Genomic DNA, 10756 nt, shown 5'->3' with positions numbered 1-10756 from the left:
AAGCTTGCATTGCAATTCTGCTTGGCAATGCTTTGAGCCACTGCGTGCATTATGGATATGCGTGCACATCTCTAATACAAGCTAACAATCCATACCACATCCACAAATGCTTACCACTAGGGATGCCAATCCCAGGGCATTTTTTCAATCCCGGGATTCGGGATTGAAAAATGCTCAATCCTGGGATTGGCCTCCCTAATAAAACAAAAAACGGCCCCTCCCCCAGATGACAATATAAATTTCTCCTAAAGCTGCCCCCTGCACTGTCACTTACGGCGGCGGGGGTTGTGGTGACAGGGCAGCAGCAGGACGGCTATCTCCGGCGGGTGGGCGGAAGGCTGGGGTTGGCACATCGGGCGTCTGTCCGGCTTTGGGACAGTGTGCTGTGCTGACAGGCAGAGCAGCGACCGGGCTGCACAGTGTGACGTGATGTCAGGGTTCACGCTGCGCAGCCTGGGCGCCGCCATGCTTATCAGCACAGCACTCAGTCCCTCCCAACTCCCGACAGCAGCACCGGGGGTAAGAAAGTCAGCCGGGCAGCGTCTGAGCCATATTCTGGTGCTCAGTGCTGCCCGGCTTTAAACCAAAACTAATGGGGTTACTAATCCCGGGATTGGAAGCTTCAATCCCGGGATTCAAATCCTGGCAATTTTAGGCCGGGATCCCGCCGATCCCGGGATTGGCCTCCCTACTTACCACCCACCCACCCCAGCAAAACAAAAGTCTGATGATCAGATATCCTTGCAGCAAGCCATACAACTTGAAGTGGTTGGGCTGTTCAAATCACATCCCAGCTGTCCTGAAACTGAAGTGTGTTTTTAGAATTCCAGTGAAGGTGATGGCCCTTGTATATCTTTTATATGTGGCAAGGTACCATGGGCATGAGATGTTAATGTCTGTTTTTAAAGTTGTCAAATTTCCCCTCTCTCAAATAAGAGCGGAGTGATAGTCCTTGGATATGGAGTGCATACTGACTTTTGGATTTGCATTTTTTTTATTCAACATTTAACAAAGGAAAAACAAAACAACAAATCACAATTGGCATTTTTCATTTCTGGAGTATTAACATTAATTTCCAGCCAGTTTTGACTAGCTCACAATGTTGTTCACGAACTTAGACCTAACGCTGACTGGCTAAACTAGGTGCGTGCGTGATACAAAGCAGGTTGAAAATAGTATGGGTTCGATATCATCCAGGCCAGGTACAGTATGGGTTGGATATACCAATAGTGACAGGGGCTGCTGGGGTGTGCTCGGTGTGGTGGCAGCCATCTTCACTTTCAAAAGCCCCATTGAGGTCTATGGCTAACTGCTTCTTGGCTGAGAGCCGTGACCAATGGTTGCCTTTTGATTTCAATGGGAATTTTGAAAAAAAAAAAAAACCTTCAGACCAGACAGTGGGATTTCCAAGGTTTTGCCCCTAATTGGGAATCTGGGGCAGACAAGGAGAATTGAGCTTCAGGTCCTTATTGTTCAGGCAGGTTTGGATTTCTTCTACCTCAAAAGACTTATTTCTTAAAATCTGAACTGCTGGACTCTAGATATTGCTATCCATATGCTATTTTCATACCTGTATCAAACATTAGGGTGCATTTTCCTCCAGTTTTATACTTGGTGGAACAGCTCCATCTGAAAGCAGGCCTGTTTATACCTATACACAACTATATATAGCCTCCTGTTTTCATCACCACATCCTCTGCAAACTTGCTTTAGAGTACCCCCTTCACCCACAACTCTGCATTGATCATAGATGCGTATGCTCCTCTCTGGAGTATGCACCTTTATGAGAAAACATGGGGGTGTATCTGCAAAGCTGACATATTACCTATGCATCCGCTTCTTTGACTTTTAATAAAGGTACCAAAGCCGTGACAGGATGTTTAAACACATGAAGTAAATCTCAAGTGACTAGTTTCAGTTTTGGAGAGACAGGCCTAACATAAATATTTTAATTGCATGCTTTCATTTTTATATTAACATCAGTAACTCATTCTCCACCAGAACCATTTGCAAATTATCCACATCTTCAATAAACGTAGCACAAAGGCGAATTGTCTGCAGTAGTCATAACAACGCAATTACTTGCATAAACAACTGACCCATATTTGTTTTCAGGAGTGTACTGCCCTAAACATGTACAAGGAGCTTTAGCTGTCTGGAGAGGGTTGTAGAAGTAAGCTGTAAAAGCTACAGTCAAATAAAATGCTAACTCTGGACTATGTATTTTACCTGGGTGGAAGAATTTATTAGCTTTTAATGTGTCTTTTTATAACTCTTAATAGGGCAGAGTCCAAATCAGTGTAAAAACAATAATGTGGTAAAGGTACATGGAAGAACATACAGAAAACATCAGTTGGTTATTTTTTGGCAATAGATTTTCTATATCTTTTTATTGTTCACTATGGCCAACAAATGCCACTTTATAAAATAACTTCATAATAATGTAAATGTAATACCCTGATACTTAAGTGTTTTGATAGTACTTTAACCCCTTCACGACATTTGACGTATATATACGTCATGGCCGGGAAGTACTTCCCGACCGTTGACGTATATATACGTCATGGCTTAAAACTGTCACTGCGTCTAGAGACGCAGTGACAGAGGGACGATGTCTGCTGTCCCTGACAGCAGACATGTCCGTGCATGCCCAGGGGGGGCGGCGATGCCGCCCCCCCCGTCGGCGATCGCTGTGATTGGCTGTTCATTGTGAACAGCCATTCACAGCGTTTTCTGTGTCACCGGCGAATAACGTTCGCCGGTGACACGGGATCGGAGGTGATTGGTGCTGTAAAGTACAGCACCAATCACCGCGGGGTGTAAGGGTGACACTGGTGTCACCCCACCTCACCCCTCCCGCCCCCAAAGGCCGTGATTGGTTCGTCGGACCGACGGACCAATCACAGCCATGGAGGGGGGTTTAAACTAACGGTGACTGCACTGCAGACGCCATTCCGGTCTGGAATAGCGTGCAGTGCGGTCACCGTGCCCAGCTGCCGCCTATACTGACCAGAACCCATCCAAAATACTTACCTGATCATTGATATTGCTTATGCTTGTGACATCTTGTGACATCCTGTGACATCTTGTGCTGCTGCGATTTATTAGATAGAGAGAGAGTTAGAGAGAGAGAGATAGAGAGAGATAGAGAGAGATAGAGAGGCCTAGTGCTATATTTTGTGCTGCTGCAGTGTGATAGAGCTATAGATAGAGAGATAGAGAGAGATAGAGAGAGAGATAGTGACAGATTGTGCTATATATTTTTTATATAACTGAAAGAGATAGAGAGAGATAGAGAGGCCTAGTGCTATATTTTGTGCTGCTGCAGTGTGATAGAGCTATAGATAGATAGAGAGAGATAGAGAGAGAGAGATAGAGAGATAGTGACAGATTGTGCTATATATTTTTATATAACTGACTGCTGCCCCCCCTTTTGTGCTGATCAGTATAAATTAACTGATCAGCAACTTTTTGGGGGCGCAGGTTTTTTTTTATATATAGATATACCTGTCAGTGCTGCTGCTGCAGTGTCATAGAGTGATAGATAGTGAGAGATAGAGAGAGATAGTGACAGAGAGTGATAGAGAGTGCTAAATTTTGTGTCTGCTGCCCCCGCCTTTTGTGCTGATCACTATATCTGAGGTGATCAGCAACTTTTTGGGGGTACAGAGGTTTTTTTTTTTATATATACCTGTCAGTACCACCAAAGGTTGTGCACCTGCTGCCCCTCACTGGTAATCAGTGTCGCATCACTGATCACCTTTTTTTATTTTTTTGTGAGTGCTGTGGGGTCTTTTTTACATTTTTTTTTTACACACACTGTGATTTTGTGTGTGTCCTGTGGCCACTGTGCGCTGATCAGTGACGTACATCACTGATCAGCTTTTTCGGCACAGGGTTGATCTATTTTTTTTTTTTTTTGGATCAAATTCCTGTTGCCTTTGAGCGCTGTTCAGTGACGGACGTTACTGACCAACATCTGTGCTCAATTTTTGGCGCAGGACCTTTTTTTTTTTTTTTAACCCCTTCCATTTTTTTTTTTTTTTAACCCCTTCCATTTTTTTTTTTTAACCCCTTCCATTTTTTTTAACCCCTTCCATTTTTTTTTTTTAACCCCTTCCATTTTTTTTTTTAACCCCTTCCATTTTTTTTTTAACCCCTTCCATTTTTATTTTTTTGAACCCTTCCATTTTTTTTTTTTTTGTATTTTTTTTTTTCTGCACTACACACTACATACCCCCCGGGTTGAAATAAAGTTTGTACCCCCCCCTACACTATACACGTGTTGAAACATTTCACTACCAGTAACACAAAAATATAAATGGCATCCCAAATGTCATCCCAAATGTCGTCCCAGTCATCCAGGAGAATGTATTCGGTGGAGGAGGCATATGCCATGCTTGCCTCTGACTCTGACACAGCCAGTGAGGCAAGCGGGGAATTTGAAGGATTTGTCTTAAGCTCCTCTTCCTCCTCTGATGAGGGACCCCCTCAAAGACGCCCCCGTAGAGCAGCTGAGACCCCCCCCCAATAATTGATCTCGTATGGACCCCACCACCAGACAATTTTGAGCCCCAGGTTCCTGAGTTTTTGGCCATCCCAGGAATCCAATTTGATTCAACAGGTCTCAGAGAAATTGACTTTTTCAAATTATTTTTCTCTGATGATTTTATAAATTTAATGGTGGACCAAACTAATTTATATGCCCAGCAGTTTATTGCTCAAAACCCCACGTCATCATTTGCTAGGTGGACCCCTGTAGATGCAGTAAAGATGATGACGTTTTGGGGTCTGGTGTTACATATGGGCATAGTAAAAAAGCCACAAATTAGGCAATATTGGAGTACAGATGTTCTGTACAGCACCCCATTTCACCGTATGGCCATGCCCCGGGCTCGTTTTGAGGCAATCCATAAATTTATACATTACACCGATAATGCACAGTGCCCACCCAGAGATGATCCCACCTTTGACAGGCTATTCAAAGTCAGGCCGGTCATTGATCATTTCAGTGCCAAATTTGCAGAGCTATACATCCCTGATAAATGTATTAGTATCGACGAGTCCCTTATACATTTTAAAGGAAGGGTTAAATTCCGCCAGTACCTTCCCAGTAAGAGGGCAAGGTATGGCATAAAAATGTATAAGCTGTGTGAAAGCACCACAGGGTACACCCACAAGTTTAGGGTATATGAAGGGAAGGATTCAAGAATTGAACCACCAGAATGCCCCCCCTCCCTCGTAGGTGTTAGTGGAAAAATTGTCTGGGATTTAATGCACCCCTTCCTGGATAAGGGTTATCACCTCTATGTGGATAACTTTTACACCAGCATCCCCCTGTTTAAGGCCCTTGGTTCAAGAGGTACAGCAGCTTGCGGTACTGTGCGCAAGAACCAAAGAGGCCTCCCCAAAACGCACATTGCCCAAGTAATGAGAAGGGGTGAAAGCAGGGGAATATGCACCGAAAATATGTTGTTGGTCAAATATAAGGACAAGAGGGATGTCCTTATACTGACAACAATTCATGGAGACAGTACCACCTCCATCCCTGTACGAGGTACCAGTACCCACACCTCAAAACCAAATTGTATCCTAGATTACAATAAGTACATGGGCGGAGTGGATCTTTCAGATCAGGTACTGAAGCCGTACAGTGCCCTGCGGAAAACAAATATCTGGTACAAGAAGCTGGCCGTGTATATCATCCAGATGGCACTGTATAACGCTTACGTGCTATTCCGTTCTACCGGCCAGAGGGGGACATTTATGCACTTTCAAGAGGAAGTCATAAAGAGCCTAACATTTGGGAATCAGCAGGCAGAGGGCCCCAGTACTTCTAGTACTGGCCCCCGTATTGTACCAGGGCAGCATTTTCCCAACGAAATCCCCTCCACTGCAAGAAAGGGCAGGACACAAAAAAGGTGCAAAGTTTGCTATAAAAAGGGAATAAGAAAGGAAACTATTTTCCACTGTGAAACTTGCCCCGACAAACCCGGCCTATGTATAAAGGAGTGTTTCAAAATATACCACACATCTATGGATTATTAGGTTCATCATTTCACCGTGCTTCGGGGGTCTTGCTAATGCCACATAGCACCCACCATTCATTCCACCAGAATCTGAGCTGCAAAAACCAAAAATCACTCCTTCCCTTCTGAGTCCTGCCATGCACCCAACTGGTATTTTTTGGTCACATGTGAGGCATTGCCGTACTCTGGAGAAATTGGGGCACAGATTTTGGGGTGCTTTGTCTCCTTCATTCCTTGTGAAAATGAAAAATTTTGAGCCAGAAGTACATTTTTGTGTAAAAAAATGTATTTTTTTCATTTTCACTGCCCAGTTGTACCAAAATTGATGAAACCCCTGGGGGTTTGAAATGTACACTATACCCCTAGATGAATTCCCTGAGGGGTGTAGTTTGCAAAATGGGGTCACTTGTGGGGGTTTCCACTGTATTGGTAATGCAACATAGCACCCACCATTCATTCCACCAAAATCTGTGCTGCAAAATCCAAAAATCACTCCTTCCCTTCTGAGTCCTGCCATGCACCCAACTGGTATTTTTTGGTCACATGTGAGGCATTGCCGTACTCTGGAGAAATGGGGGCACAGATTTTGGGGTGCTTTGTCTCCTTCATTCCTTGTGAAAATGAAAAATTTTGAGCCAGAAGTACATTTTTGTGTAAAAAAATGTATTTTTTTCATTTTCACTGCCCAGTTGTACCAAAATTGATGAAACCCCTGGGGGTTTGAAATGTACACTATACCCCTAGATGAATTCCCTGAGGGGTGTAGTTTGCAAAATGGGGTCACTTGTGGGGGGGTTCCACTGTATTGGTAATGCAACATAGCACCCACCATTCATTCCACCAAAATCTGTGCTGCAAAATCCAAAAATCACTCCTTCCCTTCTGAGTCCTGCCATGCACCCAACTGGTATTTTTTGGTCACATGTGAGGCATTGCCGTACTCTGGAGAAATGGGGGCACAGATTTTGGGGTGCTTTGTCTCCTTCATTCCTTGTGAAAATGAAAAATTTTGAGCCAGAACTGCATGTTTGTGTAAAAAAATGTAATTTTCCATTTTCACATCCCAGTTGTACCAAAATTGGTGAAACCCCTGGGGGTTTGAAATGTACACTATACCCCTAGATGAATTCCCTGAGGGGTGTACTTTGCAAAATGGGGTGACTTGTGGGGGGGTTCCACTGTATTGGTGCTTTGGGAGTCTTGCTAATGCAACATAGCACCCACCATTCATTCCACCAAAATCTTTGCTGCAAAATCCAAAAATCACTCCTTCCCTTCTGAGTCCTGCCATGCACCCAACTGGTATTTTTTGGTCACATGTGAGGCATTGCCGTACTCGGGAGAAATTGGGGCACAGATTTTGGGGTGCTTTGTCTCCTTCATTCCTTGTGAAAATGAAAAATTTTGAGCCAGAACTGCATGTTTGTGTAAAAAAATGTAATTTTCCATTTTCACATCCCAGTTGTACCAAAATTGGTGAAACCCCTGGGGGTTTGAAATGTACACTATACCCCTAGATGAATTCCCTGAGGGGTGTACTTTGCAAAATGGGGTGACTTGTGGGGGGGTTCCACTGTATTGGTGCTTTGGGAGTCTTGCTAATGCAACATAGCACCCACCATTCATTCCACCAAAATCTTTGCTGCAAAATCCAAAAATCACTCCTTCCCTTCTGAGTCCTGCCATGCACCCAACTGGTATTTTTTGGTCACATGTGAGGCATTGCCGTACTCTGGAGAAATGGGGGCACAGATTTTGGGGTGCTTTGTCTCCTTCATTCCTTGTGAAAATGAAAAATTTTGAGCCAGAACTGCATGTTTGTGTAAAAAAATGTAATTTTCCATTTTCACATCCCAGTTGTACCAAAATTGGTGAAACCCCTGGGGGTTTGAAATGTACACTATACCCCTAGATGAATTCCCTGAGGGGTGTACTTTGCAAAATGGGGTGACTTGTGGGGGGGTTCCACTGTATTGGTGCTTTGGGAGTCTTGCTAATGCAACATAGCACCCACCATTCATTCCACCAAAATCTTTGCTGCAAAATCCAAAAATCACTCCTTCCCTTCTGAGTCCTGCCATGCACCCAACTGGTATTTTTTGGTCACATGTGAGGCATTGCCGTACTCGGGAGAAATTGGGGCACAGATTTTGGGGTGCTTTGTCTCCTTCATTCCTTGTGAAAATGAAAAATTTTGAGCCAGAACTGCATGTTTGTGTAAAAAAATGTAATTTTCCATTTTCACATCCCAGTTGTACCAAAATTGGTGAAACCCCTGGGGGTTTGAAATGTACACTATACCCCTAGATGAATTCCCTGAGGGGTGTACTTTGCAAAATGGGGTGACTTGTGGGGGGGTTCCACTGTATTGGTGCTTTGGGAGTCTTGCTAATGCAACATAGCACCCACCATTCATTCCACCAAAATCTTTGCTGCAAAATCCAAAAATCACTCCTTCCCTTCTGAGTCCTGCCATGCACCCAACTGGTATTTTTTGGTCACATGTGAGGCATTGCCGTACTCGGGAGAAATTGGGGCACAGATTTTGGGGTGCTTTGTCTCCTTCATTCCTTGTGAAAATGAAAAATTTTGAGCCAGAACTGCATGTTTGTGTAAAAAAATGTAATTTTCCATTTTCACATCCCAGTTGTACCAAAATTGGTGAAACCCCTGGGGGTTTGAAATGTACACTATACCCCTAGATGAATTCCCTGAGGGGTGTAGTTTGCAAAATGGGGTCACTTGTGGGGGGGTTCCACTGTATTGGTGCTTGGGGGGTCTTGCTAATGCGACATAGCACCCACCATTCATTCCACCAAAATCTTTGCTGCAAAATCCAAAAATCACTCCTTCCCTTCTAAGTCCTGCCATGCACCCAACTGGTATTTTTTGGTCACATGTGAGGCATTGCCGTACTCGGGAGAAATTGGGGCACAGATTTTGGGGTGCTTTGTCTCCTTCATTCCTTGTGAAAATGAAAAATTTTGAGCCAGAACTGCATGTTTGTGTAAAAAAATGTAATTTTCCATTTTCACATCCCAGTTGTACCAAAATTGGTGAAACCCCTGGGGGTTTGAAATGTACACTATACCCCTAGATGAATTCCCTGAGGGGTGTACTTTGCAAAATGGGGTGACTTGTGGGGGGGTTCCACTGTATTGGTGCTTTGGGAGTCTTGCTAATGCAACATAGCACCCACCATTCATTCCACCAAAATCTTTGCTGCAAAATCCAAAAATCACTCCTTCCCTTCTGAGTCCTGCCATGCACCCAACTGGTATTTTTTGGTCACATGTGAGGCATTGCCGTACTCGGGAGAAATTGGGGCACAGATTTTGGGGTGCTTTGTCTCCTTCATTCCTTGTGAAAATGAAAAATTTTGAACCAGAACTGCATGTTTGTGTAAAAAAATGTAATTTTCCATTTTCACATCCCAGTTGTACCAAAATTGGTGAAACCCCTGGGGGTTTGAAATGTACACTATACCCCTAGATGAATTCCCTGAGGGGTGTACTTTGCAAAATGGGGTGACTTGTGGGGGGGTTCCACTGTATTGGTGCTTTGGGAGTCTTGCTAATGCAACATAGCACCCACCATTCATTCCACCAAAATCTTTGCTGCAAAATCCAAAAATCACTCCTTCCCTTCTGAGTCCTGCCATGCACCCAACTGGTATTTTTTGGTCACATGTGAGGCATTGCCGTACTCGGGAGAAATTGGGGCACAGATTTTGGGGTGCTTTGTCTCCTTCATTCCTTGTGAAAATGAAAAATTTTGAGCCAGAACTGCATGTTTGTGTAAAAAAATTTAATTTTCCATTTTCACATCCCAGTTGTACCAAAATTGGTGAAACCCCTGGGGGTTTGAAATGTACACTATACCCCTAGATGAATTCCCTGAGGGGTGTACTTTGCAAAATGGGGTGACTTGTGGGGGGGTTCCACTGTATTGGTGCAACATAGCACCCACCATTCATTCCACCAGAATCTGTGCTGCAAAATCCAAAAATCACTCCTTCCCTTCTGAGTCCTGCCATGCACCCAACTGGTATTTTTTGGTCACATGTGAGGCATTGCCGTACTCGGGAGAAATTGGGGCACAGATTTTGGGGTGCTTTGTCTCCTTCATTCCTTGTGAAAATGAAAAATTTTGAGCCAGAACTGCATGTTTGTGTAAAAAAATGTAATTTTCCATTTTCACATCCCAGTTGTACCAAAATTGGTGAAACCCCTGGGGGTTTGAAATGTACACTATACCCCTAGATGAATTCCCTGAGGGGTGTACTTTGCAAAATGGGGTGACTTGTGGGGGGGTTCCACTGTATTGGTGCTTTGGGAGTCTTGCTAATGCAACATAGCACCCACCATTCATTCCACCAAAATCTTTGCTGCAAAATCCAAAAATCACTCCTTCCCTTCTGAGTCCTGCCATGCACCCAACTGGTATTTTTTGGTCACATGTGAGGCATTGCCGTACTCGGGAGAAATTGGGGCACAGATTTTGGGGTGCTTTGTCTCCTTCATTCCTTGTGAAAATGAAAAATTTTGAGCCAGAACTGCATGTTTGTGTAAAAAAATGTAATTTTCCATTTTCACATCCCAGTTGTACCAAAATTGGTGAAACCCCTGGGGGTTTGAAATGTACACTATACCCCTAGATGAATTCCCTGAGGGGTGTAGATTGCAAAATGGGGTGACTTGTGGGGGAGGTTCCTAACTTTTAGCACT

This window comes from Crinia signifera, chromosome 4 (genome assembly GCF_055691185.1).
Source record: "Crinia signifera chromosome 4, ASM5569118v1, whole genome shotgun sequence".
NCBI lineage: Eukaryota > Metazoa > Chordata > Amphibia > Anura > Myobatrachidae > Crinia > Crinia signifera.
Note: the sequence above shows the minus strand (reverse complement) of the source record.